This window comes from Polyergus mexicanus, unplaced genomic scaffold, assembly GCF_030449975.1.
Source record: "Polyergus mexicanus isolate NDT 795.1 unplaced genomic scaffold, iyPolMexi1.0 SCAF_23, whole genome shotgun sequence".
NCBI classification, from domain to species: domain Eukaryota; kingdom Metazoa; phylum Arthropoda; class Insecta; order Hymenoptera; family Formicidae; genus Polyergus; species Polyergus mexicanus.
The window spans coordinates 334,112-350,708 of NW_027223343.1; the positions used below are offsets into that span (position 1 = coordinate 334,112).

The window sequence follows — 16,597 nt, forward strand, 5'->3', positions numbered from 1 at the left end:
TTTCGAGACGTGCATTGATCATTTCAAATTGCTAATCGAATTGTACGGATGACAGAGCTTCTCGGCCGCGAGAGATTGAAATTTTGTCCGGCTTAATCCGTGGCAATGGAACAGCAAGAGGATTTTATCGGCAATTGTAAAAGAACATCACGAGATCAGAATAATTCGCGAGGTCAGCATCGGAAAAAGGAATCGCGTTAAATATGACAAGTCTCCGTCCAAATTCCAGAACTTTCGTATCGCGAAACGTTGCCGAAGAATTCTCCAGAAAGTAAAACCGTTTATATTACGTCGATTATTAAAAGCATTTGTATGACGATAAATTTTCACCGTCGCTCGACGAACGGCGCGATATGCCTCTCTTCGTACTAAGAATACCTAATATCGATTAACCTTGCGACTAGTACACACGTAAGAACGTTCCTATAATATTTCTATGCTATATAATTAAATATTCCCCGTGCTGCTATTGGATTCCTTTCAATAGTAATGATATAATTACACTACGCATGATCCTGACGATACGCTTTTATGGTTTCCTTGGAAGATATATCGATGCATACACGTATGTCAAGATGATACCAAGGAGATTGAAAAGCTTCTTTTTATACTATAAAGATATTTTTATGAATTGTAAAATGCGTGATATTTAGTCAATAATATTCTTTATAGTATTCCAAGTTGGAATTTTATTCTTTAATCTTCTCATATGGTTTACGGATTTTAAAGAATTTTGTTAGATTTAATTTAAGAATTGAGCCCCTATTTTGTACTTCAAATTGACAGTAAACGAACAATTTCTCACTTAAAGGTTTGAAAGAGAAACTTTCGACAAAACTATAAATTGAATAGTTTCACAAAAGATTTCACTGTATCTTTAAAGCTAATGATTCTCGAAAGGTGTACCGTGGAATTTTCAAAGTGTGCCGCGAAAGTTCTATAATATATGTATTTATTCAATTAATACAATTACAGGGACTACATCCAGTAGAATATATAACGTCTAGTATTGATAAATAAAATAAGTCTATAAATGTATATTAAATAATATATTACATAAATTAAAAGATTAAAAATACCAAGTTTTTTATACTAGAATATTTTCTCGAATATAGCGTGATACGTCACCAAATCCGAGGAAGAAAGCTACTGTGCCGCAAGTGCGAAAAGTTTAAAAACTATTGATTTAAAATATCAAAATAGATATTAGATTGAAAATTCAGAGAACAAAAGTAGGTGAGAAATTATAACCCGAAGTATATCATTTTCTTCCGCATTTTTTCAATAGAATACGACTAAAAAGTTGATTATTATTATTTCAAATATTATTTCCCATTATTTTAATTTTCCTACGAAATTTGCCCCTTTAGAGAGTTTATTTAAAAATATCTTTTTATATCACGTACTATATTTCTAGTCCACAGTAATCGATTTCGCTAATTTATTACTTAATTACACCTGTCATATTTCGTCAATAATTATTTAATACTATTACGTAGCCTCGAAATTCGATGTCTAAATCAGGTCGTTGGAAAATTTCGTTTCATCTGCGCCGCGTGAGAGGCAGAATCGATGATATTTATTAAATTTAGAATAGCTAAAATATAAAAAGAAAAACACAATGTCTTGTATCATGTTTATTTTTACGCATGTATATTCGAGATTACAACGACTGGGCGTTAAATATCGTGTGCGACGCGCATTGTTCGAATTCGCGATTACTTCCCGCAATATCTAAATTGAGCGCATACAGTGTAGCATTGCAATTAATATGCACAAACACCTTGCGCTTTTCACCGGAGTGATATAATCGCGCGGCTATAAATTTCCTTAATTTTACCGTGTGATCTAATATCGATGGCGCGTCCTTTCGTTGAAATATGCAAAAACTTGAGATAATTATTTTATTAATTGCGTTCTCTCAAAGAAGAAAAGAAGTTCTGTTTTAGTTAATTTTATATATAATTTTAATATATATTGGATTTAAGAGCTCCATTCATCTTTGAAAAAAACATGAGCTTTTTTTGTATTATTTAAAGATAAAAAAGAAATAGATTATTCTTCTCTTTCTAAGATTTCACGTTGTTCTCTTCGCGATATTTCAACGGGACTTTGATTCACGAGACCAAGACACCATCGACACGATCGTTGCGTGTTGGTTTTCCTGTGGCGCAGATGTCACATTTCAGGATCAATTGAATGACAAAAGGCACGTTTAGGCACAATACGTATCACCGAGCTACAGAATGGCTTCCCTCCTTTTGATGTACCACTGGCGATTAAGTGCACTGATCTCACTGTCATTGATATCGTTTGTCGACTGACAATGCTCGCGGTGTCATCAGGAGATGATTAAGTTAGCCCTCGCCAGTAGTGCAAAATAAAGTCTGACTTATTTTAAAATTAGATGCTAATTATATCCCGAAATTCCTGGAATCAGGTGTTCAAACGGTTATAGAAAATTAAATTTATATCGAGAGAGGCCAACTAAACATTATAAACTGGATTTACTATAAAAAAAATATATATATAAATAACATGAAAGGAAAAAAACGAACGTAATTATAAAATGCCAATTGGATGCTCTAAGAAATCATTAGCATTTATAATTAGCATCTAAAATATATGTATTTATTAATATCAAGATTAAATTAAATTTTTAGAAAAATATTACCGCATAAACTAAAAATCAATTATTCTGCCAATTTATATAAATACAAATGCTATTAGATTCTCTAGCGTTGTTGATCTTCAAATTGGCACAATAAAAGAATTGAAAGAATATGAGATAGAAATAAATGTACGTTTTCCAGTAAAGAGAGAGAAGCTGCATTATAATCTTCTGAAAAGTATGATGAACTAATTGAATCTATAAACGTTCGCGGGGATAATGTCAGTTAAATTCGCCGATTAAATTTGCGCACAGCTCTAGCCAATATCCAATATATAACCGAGTATAAAGTTACAATAACGAGAGATCGCCCGATTGGCCGTATCAAATAAATTTGATCCGTTTCGGCCTTTAGGAAGCTATACGCCCCAACGTGACACAAAGCCAAAATGCAATGTTATTTTTATGAAATATATATTATTTTCTCTTTTCGCTCTTCCAGTCAAATTATTTTTTCCGCTACATGTGTATCCGAAATATTTTTATTTTACGCGGTCGTTTTTTTAGGAAATAAAAAAAAAAAAGAAAGAGAAATTTTCGTTAAATAAATAAACTTTGACTCTTATCCATAAGTAAGAATTTTAATAGGTTATTTAAAAGAAAAATAGTTTTATGATATATTATTATATTTAAAACTTTAGGTATCGTAGAAAAAAAATTTTTTTTTTTTTTTTTCCCCCTTTTCTTTCTGCTCTAGATCCGATCTATTATATCACAATGTTCGATTCGTATACAAATTTTGATGCGTATGAAACGCGTCGAGCCGTAGTTATTACCAGGTGACAGAGCGAAATATTTTTTTCGACGATAGGCGAAAGTTATTTTCCGCCGACGTGACTTCCATTTCGACGTTGTCTTTTAAACCGACACTGATATCTTCCTTCGCTAACAATGCCCGTCGTCGAAACGGCTTTGAATTACGGCATCGCAACCGGTTAGAGTGGATAAATGGTACCTGATCCCACTTGCCGTGGCACGTGATGCAAACTAGGGTCAAGAAGCGGCGGACGATCTTTCTTGGACGAAAAGGTGAAGCGCGCGCGGAGTCAATGGTGCATCGACCTCGCATTTCGCTACGAGAAAGAGAGCGCCGGGAATAACATCCTCCGCACGAAAGTAGTAGTAAAACGCGATGTAAAAAGGAATAAATCTGCCCCACGAATTATATATATGTGCAGCAACGGTAATAACGATACCGCCGACAGCGCGCGTAACGCGACGATCGATATACTAAAGAGAAAATATCTTCATTCCGGATATATTTAAAACGCGTCGTATGATAACACGCAAGTTTGCAATACACATTTTATAGAATTTGCATATTTATATATATATATATATTTTTTTTTTGTATGTCCCGTTATACGATTTATGTGATCTCTGAGACCTTTGGGAGACGTATAAAAAAAAAATGTGCATTAATCGCAGAGGATTTGATTATATTTCACGAGTTAATATTTACGATGTAATATGTTACATATATTGTAGTTCGCCAAATATACTTCCGAGGAATTCGTTTTCAACAGACTGGGTGAGACGAGGAACGGATGACGGGAGCGACGCAAGCTGTTTCGCGAGAAACTTTTGAATTATTTCTTCGCCATTTCTTTGACTGGAAGATACGTCGCTGCAGGATATTATATCCAGTAAGACTTTTGTCTTACGGAACCGCGAGGGGAAAAGTTCTTCCCATCTCTCTAACGTTGTTGCCGTCGAAACGGGAGGACGCGTCGCCACCGCGGGTTTCTTCCGCCGACGAAAGTTGCGGTCGGTCGGGCAGAGCTCGGCTAACGACGTTGCTGTTAATGGAGTCTGCGACGACACGGAAAATACGAGTTTAAAACCCTCCGTTAAGACGAATCAAGTATCGTAAGCTACTAACCGCGTTTATTACGGACGCGTTTGTTACTCGCGATTTTGCCGCATCACTTTGCGAAGGAAGAGTCAGCTGATACGTGTATGTACGTCTCGCGCGAGATTATTAAAGCTCGTCTCTCCTTGATCCCATAGGCGAAGTAACATATGTTTATATTATAACGCCTCCCATTTCATACGAGAACAAAAAAAAAAAAAAGATAAATAGAGTTTATGGGCTTAGATTATTAGTTTGCTAGCGTTATTTTTATTTTTTCTTCCTCCATTCCCACCGTCTGTTCTCTCCCGACCGTACCTGCCATTCTTTTTGCGATTTCGAGCGAAACGTGACGTGGAAGTGAAACGGAGGTACCGTGAAATTTGAACGTAACCGATTCAAGAATCGTTCCATTTTTTCGGCCCCTGTCATTTTTGTAAGAGCGCACGTGCGTTTCGTGAATGAGAAATAGATGCGATGACAGGACCACTTTTACAACACGGAAATTTTAGCTATTTTTACACGGCACATTTGGATGGATAATTTTTTTTATGTTATGCTCTCATATATTTATGGAACAAAAGTTACATTTTCTTCTGTTCTTACTACCCATAATTCTGTTACAGTGACTAATATATTCTCTGCTGATGTCTTTTTAAAAATATAAAAAAACACAACTTAAGATTTCTTACATTTTTTTAAAGATTTAGAAGTAGATCGCGTTTTTGCGTGATGTGTCGGCTCTATCGAGGCTAACATAATTTTCATAATCTTGCAGGTACCGAGGACTTCATGAATTAGTTACTCGCCGCATTAAGGAAGAGAGACGAGGTCGGTGTGCGACTTACTCGATCATTATGCAACGGTGAACTTACCCGCTTTCATCGGCGCATACGTGCCAGGTGCAGCCGGAAATCGCGCCGGGAGAGTTTGTGGCCGATTCATGAAATCGTGATCAGGTAAGGGTTGCAATTTCTATGCCGTTGCAGCGTGCCGAGACGGAATCGCCAAGAGAATTTATATACGTCAGAATCGGAAACAACGTGCCAATCGGGCCTGGTATCTCTGAGGCGATGACGTAACGGTCGTAAGATACGAAATTTCCTTTGAAAACGGGGTCGGGGATTGACAAGTCGAGCGTGCAATGCTTCCCAAGATACATATATATCTCAGGCTAGGTTGCACAAGGACGAGCAATTTAAAGGAATCAGCGCGATACCGATAATGTTATTCGTGACCGAATGAATAATCGTTTGATACGACTTATCTGATTTAAAAGTCGAGTAATTTTGATTTTAATACGATTAATGTGGAAAAACTATTATATTTATTGATTAAATAACTATGTGTTTTTTAACCTTTCTCCGTAATTCTATTTATGGATGACGTTGCAATTATTTCTCATTTTGCGTGGGCACGCGAGCACCACCCTTTTCATTTATTACGCGAGCACATGCATTTTGTTCAGCACTTCACGGCATTCGCTCTTTATATCGCATGTGGGTCAAGTGTGAGCTGTCAATATTTCATTTTCCATATTTCAGCTGCGACGTGTTACCTCTCCACAGAACGCGGATATTTTTCTTTTTCATTCCCATACATTTCAAATATATCGACTTTTTGTTGTAAATCTTATTTTCAGTCTCTATTTGACTACGTAACATCAGAATCATTTAATGGTATATAAAGTTTTTAATAAAAATATATTCTAGAAAAGGATATATATATATATATATATATATATATATTGAATTGATATCGCTGCTTTAAATCTGATATGATCATAACGCTGCAATAAATCATATTTTTCAATTTTCTTTTTTAAAGCTGCAATTTTTATCGTATCTTTATAAATTACAATATGAATCGTTATCACAAATGACATCTGCCTACGAATTTATTGGATCCGATCATCCGACATTTACGTTTTCCTTCAAAAATTATAACCACTATTAAAGACGGAAGATCACGGTTTATCGCGTGATAGTCGCGCATTGACAACTGCAAAAAGAGAGGAATCGTAAACAAGCTAAGCCGGTTACTATTTCTGCAGAATGTGTCGGGTTTGCGGGGATCTTGCGAGTTCCAGTAGGATCCTTTGATTCTGAGAATCCTTTTATAGGCGCGTTGCCGGACCGATAATGTCTCGCATAAAGTTTGTGTGTCCAAGGGGGAAAAAACGACAATGTAAGCTTACAAACATAATGTTGTCCAACGGTGTCCTTTCGCGCCGCGTATATTTCCCGATGCGTCCGGCTATATCCTGTTTATGCGTCGTGTTCTCGAGTGGGTGCCAAAACCACCATATAGCTTTTTTATATAAATATCCTATCGTATCGCGACTATAAAGTTGTAACCGAATCGTCTCCTCCCAAAAATTTCCGAAAAAGTTAAAAAATTGTTTAATGAATATAAACTTGAAATAAATATAAATCTTCTACTACGATTCGCACATTTTGCTATTCGCTGCTATTAATTTTATTCCTCCATTCGTCCGTTATTACGCGAGGATGTCGTCGGCGAGATGATGACGCGCGACAGAAATTCGACGGTAAACGCAATTTGAAGATGTGATGACGTTTTAACTACCGCATAACAGAAGCACTGAGCAAATAATATTCGTCTTGCGCGATATATATATGTACAATATACATCGGATAGGAAGATAACCCCTTCATAACATTGCTAATAAACTAACTTCTCCCTATTTCGTCAACATTGTACAGCGAATACTCCGCGAGACAAATTTAATAATTGCGCGAATCTACTATCTTTGTTCGAGCCCGATGTAGCACATTGAGGCGCGTTAATTACTTTCATCATTACCATTTCAAATTGAATCGCGAGCTGGATGCGCCAGGTTCATTACGCGAGCAATCTTCCTTATGAATAATTTTGCATTTGTTGTTATCGGAATTCGATAAGTTTTTTTCTGCGATATGACTCGAGGTAGTCGATGAAATATAAAGGGTAGGATAAAAATTATTAATATGATACAAATTAATATTAATACGATATTAATTAATATAAACTAATAATATATACGAATATAGTGAGAGAGAGAGAGAGAGAGAGGGAGGAGGGGGAAAGGAGAGGAATAATAAATAAAAAAATTTTTTTAAAAGTCATATGATCGTCTGGCGTCATTACATCATTTTGTAGTCTCCTCTATAGATTCGTGGGTGACGTCAAGGGCACGGGAGATTCAGCATCCGGATCTTCATCCTAATTACGAATGGCGTCATTCGTTTGATCTCAAGTAGGGGATACGAGCGCGCATCGTTTTTCTTCTCGCTCGCTCTCAGCTCTCCGCTCTCCTTTTCTCTCGTTAAATGGTCCCCACATATTATGCAGTGGTACGCCGGCGTTTATAAAATGTGGGCCACTTCAGTACGCGGATCGTCGATGCGCGGATCACATTACTCGGAACCGAAGCCGATCGTCGATCTAACATTCACGTGACGATGATCGAGCTCGTTGTTTTTCACCGTCCGGTTGTCCGGCTGTTTCGATGGTGCCGTTGGCTGCTTTATTACCTTTACGCGAACACGTCGAATCTCGGTGAGTGCGTGTAATTTAAAGCGATCGTCATTTTAAGAAAAAGGGAAAAGAAAGATATGTGTGACTTTTTTTTTATTATTATTATTATTATTAAAAAAGATTTCACAAGAAAACTAACAATTATTTTAGAAGAATTATAGTTGCGTTACTTATCGTTCGCTAACTATATAGCGGTCATTACCAAAGGTTGATTAGGACGGAAATGCGATAATCTAATAGCATGTTTCCGTGATAATTCTTTTGAAATCGCAATTTACGTTTTACTATATAAGACTGTCGTTTTTCACAAGGATTTTTACACGTATTTTATATAAATTAATGTAGATAATAATATATATTATATATATATATAGATAGTATATATATATATATATATATATATATATATATATATCTCTTATGTCACGCATGATGTTATTTATGACATTTTCTATCACAAAAAAAATAGTGATCATCTTTTTACACTGAGAGATATTACACATTACATGATTTGACCTCTCTCGCAAGATAACACTTTCTATTTTTAATATTCGCAAAAGATTTGCGTAAACTGTTGAAGAGAGTTAGAGAATCTATGGGCGACACAGAGATTCAAGAATACTTATACGTACGTGTGATGGTGTACATTTTTTCTATAATATATTATTATTAAATCAATTTGAGATAGCATCTTTTAGACGCGTGTAAGATACAATTTAAACGACACCACGCGTTTATCGCCGACATCGTCGTTAACGCGTGAAGGAGACACGCTGTACTTCAACTGACCTCTCTCTTGCGGCCATACGTCAAAGCTAGCAGCTGTCTCTGACCATAGATACCCATGTGCGTATAGAAACTGGGCCGCCACTTCCCTTCGTGTTAAAACGCGCTTCCGCATGCCTCTCGAGGCTGAGGAGACGACGCTGCTTGATGCAGTTTTCCTTGATGTTAGAGACACTCGACGCAACGTTACTGCGCGGACACTGTCACGCTAGAAACGGAAATAGAGACTTGAAGTAGCTTCATCAGCGAAGAGCCAACATACAAGCGCAATATGTGGTTTTCATCACGTTGCGTGCTCGATCTCTAAAAAAATTATACGATTAATGCTTCTGCTACTTCAGTTGAAGTAGCAAAAACTTTTGTTTCACTGACATTACCGGCTACAGGGTGCCTGGCTACATTTTTTTTTTTTTTACTGGATTTTTATTGTTACCGAGTAAAGAATAATAATGCTCTGATCTTTTATCCAGATAAATAATAATAACCGTGTCTTTATATTCTTATACAAATAAGAAAGATTTAATATTACACTCTCTATAAATATATGTAAAATAAAATTAGAATTGTAAAATCTATGGCAAAGTTACGCTTCGAAGCAGCTGACGCGTTCTGTTTGAAATTCAAAAAGATTTATGTGTTAGCGTTGCAAAATGCTATTCAATGACATGTATCTAAAACACGTTAAAACAAAGGGTGATATTTTCGGATTTATTCATTCGTAATGTATCGATCTTTTCATCAGACGAATATGACACGAATGAGACACGTAAACATATAAATACATAAATCATTTTACGCGAGACGTTATCGGATTGTTATACTCGAATTGTAATGCGATCCTGAATAGGTTCGCGAGTGACGTGTGAAACGAAGCGGATCGAAACACCACGCCCGTCGATAAAAACTCGGTCGAACTCCCAAGGCGTCGACTTAGCGACACGAATTAATAACACCCGTTGTTGAAACTGATCTGTCAAGCTTCGAATTGTCTGAATTGTCGACAATGAAAGATTTCCGGTGTACGGTGCGATGTGCGACCGACGAGGGAGGAATTTTCACGATTTCGCGTTTCGAGGCACGGCATTAGCATAAACAGATTTCACTGCTCCGAATGCTTCGTCAGACTGCCCTTTAACTCTTTCCGTATTTATGCGTTCCAAAGGAGATTATCAAATTTTGATGCGCGTCGAAGTTTCGGCGGGCTGAGTGTCGCATTTTGTGACACCTCGACTTTGTGTAAAATGTGCCTCTTCAAAAATTCATATTTCTAGTTCTGCCCGATATATCCAAGATGAGACATCCGATACGCGACGCGTATAGTTCTATAAATAATATTTAAAGAACATTTCGTCGCGTTGCGCGGAGAGAGTAATAATTTATCGGGACGATATCTGGTGATCGTTCTCGCATTTGCGAATACATCGTAGTAAATGTTCATTTTGATTAACGAATCTACTCTATACGTTCCAATAGCCGTCCCGTGAGCGCGAAATGCCAATGACGACGGATGAATCGAAAACAATTGGCAACAATTCGAACTCTATTCATTCGAGTGACCGCTCGTCAAAAGCTCGTCGATAAACTTCGCTCCGCGCGTCGCGGCTTCAGGTCGGCCCGGCTAGCAAAAGCCACTGAATACACCATTATGGCTGGTACTGGTCGATCGAGGGTCGTGCTCGATGGGTGCGAAGGAGAAAGCTGCATTTCAATGAGGTCATTGCGAATCCTTAATTGGATAACGATAATCCAGGAATAAGCTTTTACAGGATTCTCTTGATTTCGACGAACGGATCGTTTTCTCAACTAAAGCTGATGACGGTAAACGCGATTGACTCTACGATAGTAGGCGGGATTAAAACTAGCGTTTTGTTTCAACATCGAAAGGAGGAAAAAAATTATAAAGATAAAGATAGAATTAATAAATGCATTTTATATAAAATATGTGTGTGCATTACACATTTAAGTTCCAGAAATTTTTAAATTCTTTTTAAATGAAAATATTTTAACGCAATAAGATGTAGATAGAATATAAATTCTAAATTCTAAAATATAAATAAACTATAAATATAAATACAAAAAATATGTGAAAAAAGCTTGGATCTCTTTACATATATTTTAAAACACTTTTAGTGTAATATACAAGTGACTATTTATAGATAGTGAAGCATTTAAATATTGGCAATTAATCGATACAGTCGAGGATTATTAAATCTTATTCTACAAAAATTCAAGAATCGCTACGCGTCATACTTTTCGTAAAAATAATCACCGCAATCGATAATCGCGATTCGGTTCATTAATTAATATCAAGGGGATAATGTCAAGGGGATGCCCTTAATTTCACGGCCACGGGAAATAGAGACCTGCGGCACCCTTCGCAAGAAAAGATTCGAATGGAGGGAGAGGATCCAGAACACGATTAGAATCTCCTCCCTTCGACGACGGGAGAAAATATTTTCCCAGATCGGGGCTGGTAAACACGTGGCCTCGGTGCCGAACCGGTCCTTTCGAAGGGGAATATCAGGCCACGGAGGTCAGCACGAACAGGGGATGAATCCGACGAATCAATGGTTGGCCGAATTGGCCGCGCTGTTCGCCACCTCCCAGGGATGCCGATTACACACGAGTCGCCGTATAATTATAGGCTGCGATGACACCTGTGATTTTCGAGTCACACCCTCGTTGCTGACCTTGATGTCGATCCCGTTCACGTGGACGTCCGTTTCGCGGTGAGCTCGTTAGCGGCGTCGTGTTCGGTCGATGAAATTAGCCGATGCCACTGAACGGACAATGGCGAGCGTGGAAATTGTTGGCGGAAATTTTGCGGAACGTTTGTCAATCGCAAAACGTGCTGAAATTACGAAGCCGTTTCTCTAAAGCCGTTCGGGACCCGTTCCCTCTCCGTTCACAAGTACGGTACGTAAAGTTGGAGCTAATTTATCTTCAACTTCGCCGACTGCGAACGTACCAAGTGCATTAACGCGGCGCGCTTTATTGTATAATTTATCGTTGGAGAAAATTTCCAATTCTCTCTCTTACATAGGCGTCAGATATTAATGAGTATCAGCGTTTGTCTGCTACACGACGAAATCGCACGATGATTCGCAGCGTCACACTTGGAATCGTTTGACCTGATAACAATAGCCGCGCAAACACGCATCGTCACGTACGCGGCGATAGATTATTGATATTCTAATTATCCTCGAATAATTAGAGAACACCACACTGCGGCTTCTGACGGCGAACGCGTTTTGACATTCCATCGAGAGATTCCGAATCATTTAGGATGAATGCTCGCACGATCGCTATTAGCAGTTGCAAGCGATACGGAATAATGCTATTAATCGCCGCGAAACAAATACAAAAAAATATATATATATATATATATATATATATATATTTGACCGACGCATGCTATTCCGTCAAAGTATGAACGAAAATATCCAAAGTCTGTCGTTTAGCGATATTAATCTTTCCGTCGTTAGTGAAAATAAAATTATTCTAGGACAAACTTTATTACGAGAGAACGTATCTTAGATTTATTAGCGTAATTGGATTAAATTTAAGATTGTGTTTTATTGTGCATATTTAAAGAGATCTAATTACGCTGTAAATTATACGCCGGCATTTTAGCGCGAATCAAGTTTTAAGAGGAACAAATAACACATTCTTATTTTTCCATTTATTTTACGTGGATTTTTCTAAGATAATTTAAGAAGGAGAAAACTAAATCTAAGAGCAAGCGGAGCATCGCGACGATAAATCTAACGAATCGTAGTAAAAGGATGGGCAATTAGACAAAATTCGCACGGTACTCGTAAGAAGAAACGTTGAAAAAAAAAAAGTATCTCCAATATCGTATTTTCGAATTATGTTTAGAAATTGGACCATGATGGCTCGACTACTTTTTTAAAGCATTATTTATTAAAGTCCATTTTTCCTTTAGCACGCACAAGACACAGGAACATTCTGTATCCTAAATTTATTTTGGTAGAGCCACATATTGACTGTCGGAAGATTCCTCCGCTCGTACCCTGCAGTCTGGGTCCCCCTGAAACACGAGGGTGAAAACGATACGTGTGCAATTTTCTCAATTGCACGGCCGCACCCTATCCTTTTATCAATACACATAGTTTGTCCGCATTGGTGTAAGTTGATTCGGTGACGTCATCGCTCGAATCGTAAACGAATAAATTTCACGAGTAATTACGGGGGGGGGGGGGGGGAGAGGAATCACAATTATAGCGAAGAGAGAAGCATTTGTTATTTTTAAAGATCGTGATTAGGTAATCGCGCGATAATAAATATACGTACGTCTAGACACGTGTATCGTTTCTGAGATCTTTATTCATCCGCGACTGCGTCACTTTTATTTGACGACGATACGTTATTGCGCGATATAATTGTCTAATGAATCTAGGATATTTAACCGGCCATTATCTGGACAATAATAATATCAACCGCCATTGATTCGAAACAACGACGTTGATTTACTGCCGAATCGTGACCGCGAATTCGCGCTCGCACCACTATCGCCAATTATCAAAGCGGAGCTTTATTCAGTTAGCGGTACGAGGAGGCTGTTTAGCTACGCGAGCCGCGATAAATCCGTATAATTTGATCGCTCGTTCGCGCCAACCTCTCGAACGACGACGTAGATAAAGAGGGAGAAAGATAGGATTCGCCTTTCATGCTCTTACGACCGGCGATTCATCAAATTACAAGAGCGCGCGCCCCGCGATCTTTACTCTCGAAAACGCCAATAAAAGTCGACGGGATCGTGCTCGCGTGATCCGCAGGATTTAGTTACTCATTTAAGTTTCATTTGCGTTACGTGCGCGATGTATCCGCGTTGCACGCCTTCTGTCTTTCTCTTTCTTGATGCATCGTGTAACCCCGACGCACGCGAGCAAGGAAGACCGGCGTCGTGTCTGCTCGATAAATCGGTTGGAAGGATACTACCGGCCATCACGACAGCCTCCCCTTACGTAAGAATTTCGCTGAACGTCGCGTAAGTGAAATTCCTCGGCTTCGAACGAATGCCGCGAATGGTCGAATCCCCAGCGTTCGCCAGATTCACTCTTGGATTTTTCAACGAGGCGCCGAATTAGATATCTGTGATTCTCGGCCATTCTTCTAGGCAGGTTTTTTTTTTTTTTTTTTTTTTTTTACGATGAATCTGTGTACTCTAGCGCGATCCGCGTTACCAAAGGGAAGAATCCATGGAAGAGCGTTTGATTGACGGTTATAAAAATGATACGAGCGCGATTCAAACGGGAGGATGTATGGAGCTCCCGATGGCAAAAAAGTAATTAATTTCTTGTCCGCGCGTTTCGGTGGATAGCCTGCGTATACTATATCTGCCTTTCAGATTATTCGTGTACGTGTATAAGTAAATGGAATAGCTGGTGCGCGAAACTGCACTTACATCTGAGTTTTCTCCATTTTTCGTTGTGTGAAAATTCTGAGAAGTTCTGCGGGAACTGTTTATAATTAGAGATATTTTATTTTATTCCTTCCCTCTTTAATTCGAGTACTTTATACGTGTATAAAAATGCAAACAAAATATAAAATAACATACAATATATAAAATTGTGAGAAACTGTGTACGCGTGCAAAATAAAATTATTTTATCTATTATACGCAATTGATAGGGGGTATTAAGTGGAATTATGCTATTCAAAGTTATTTCAGTTCTTTGTTAATCCGATGCTTTATTATCGGTGCGCGTTTATAACCATGGAGAGATTGCTGGGGTTAGCAGGAAATATTTCATCCTCTCACTCCTTTCTAGCTACACTATCTGTTATCAGACTACGTTAATTTTCACCATAGTGCAATTTAAGCGGCTTCACTTTATAATTTGTGATTAAAGCTTTATTCGCGCGCGCATTGTGAGATATATCATCTCTGTGCGATGAGAGCGCTAACACGTATCTAGAGATAACGCGTGATGGAATATCCTCCTCGTTGTCGAAGCGCGGTCGCGCGCGATTGTTTCCGTGTATCGAAACTTCCGCTTCCTGATCCGCTTCCCATCGATTGATCGATTGCCTGTCAAATATTTCTGAACGGCAAAAGAAATAATACGCGACTTCGACATCCCTATCGTCGTCGTAATCACCAATGTGAACTGCAATCGGATCGAATGCAAATATAAGACAGATATCTGCATCGCGAGGAAAATACTTGGTCATACCGTAGAGAATCTATTTTAGATAAGGATTATAGCTTCACAGTCTCTATATACATATATTGAAAATATTTGTTTTATTATTCCAAGAAAAAAGGAAAGAAGGAAAAATTTTTTTTATATAAAAAAAAATAATGTCTATTTAATGTGTATCACATAGCAAACGATACATATAAAATTATAATATAATCATATATAACACGCATATATATGTATATACATTTTTTTATTTGATTTTTTCCTCCAATTTTCAGGAAAAGAAATTCATATAGGAATGTAATTGCGCTTCTTTCTCTTAGTACGGTATTTTTTAGTCTCTCGCGCGCTATATCAATCGTTTATCGGAGACTTCGTCTTCCTGACGTAAAAGACGCAGCTTTTTTTGGATGAAAAATGTTTTTGTAGGCAAGGGAGAGAAATGCCGTGTACGAAATCACGCCCTTGGTGAAATCGATAACAGCTAAAAAGTACATACGATACGCTTATGTAGAACCACCTTAAGCCCAAAGTTGTCCGTCTTTCTCCCCGTTCGCGTTTTAAGTCGACTGTATAATTTCGCGATCGTTAGACATAGAAAGCTCACGGTGAAAACGACGGCAAATTATACACAGCAACGAACATTGTTATGTATTAAGCAAATATATCTGACCACCGCGACCGAATTATGCCTGACAGAGAGATCCTTAATACGCATAATTTATAGCAATTCCGTGCATTTTGCGTGCCGGGATATTTTGCGGCGTTTGCAATTTGCATCGCGATTACACGTTCGTGTTCGATATCAGTCATTTTGGATGAGCTTTTCGCCACATTCCTGAATATGAGGGAAATTTTCACGTAATCATCGGAATGATAGAGAGATTGATTCGATCGTTTAATATTTAATTGTTGGAAAATTTAATCCGTTATTTCGACGGAGATATAATTTACATTCATTTAATTGTATAATTGCGGATAATAATTTATATCGTAACGGATTGGGGTGGTACATACCGTAGTAATTGTCAGAAAAGCGTGATATTTAAAAGTATTAACGAATTATTCACCAAGTTTTAAAAGGATTTTATTTTATTGTCAACGCGGTTTTTCTCTTTCCCTCTTCCTTTCCCTTTTTTTTTTGAAATATCTCTTATTTTTTTCTTATTGCCTAATCACCTAGCTTTAGCGTGGCAATAATTATAGGTTCGGGTAGAAGCTATCTAATATGTAGCCATCGATATTAATGTCTACAGAGGGCCGTAATCAATATCCGTGATCCGAGAGATGCCATAATTAATTTCATAGGCCGAAACCTGAACCGCGCGATTATCGCCGTATGTGCTTACTCGCCGTCAGTTTATGGCTTTCGGTTTGTAGCCTGTGCGTATATATATACGTCTCGCAAGAGTTTAATCTTTGGTTTCGTCGATGAGACTGGAATCACTTTATCAGACCCTTACTTAAGGCGAGAGAGACAAGATGCCTGGATAAGCGCGCGTTGCATATTCGCGACGGTGCGGTGTAAGGGAGCAGCATCGCTTTCAACGATAAGAGACTTTATTAACGAGAGACACGC

At 38.0% G+C, this 16,597-nt stretch overlaps 1 protein-coding gene and 1 pseudogene across 4 annotated transcripts in view; both read left to right on the forward strand.

The window, feature by feature from the left end:
• The window catches only part of Liprin-gamma, a 128,243-nt gene that overhangs the window by 9,357 nt on the left and 102,289 nt on the right, over positions 1-16,597 (forward strand). For 2 of the 4 annotated variants that reach the window (XR_011448368.1, XM_070313100.1), the window contains one exon: positions 5,302-5,482. The gene's annotated coding sequence lies outside the window, so the exon portion shown is untranslated. Of the gene's footprint in view, positions 1-4,197; positions 4,229-5,301; positions 5,483-16,597 lie in introns of those variants that run through there. The other 2 variants (XR_011448369.1, XM_070313104.1) reach the window with 2 other exon arrangements.
• LOC138942663 (uncharacterized) lies at positions 106-16,398 on the forward strand (annotated as a pseudogene).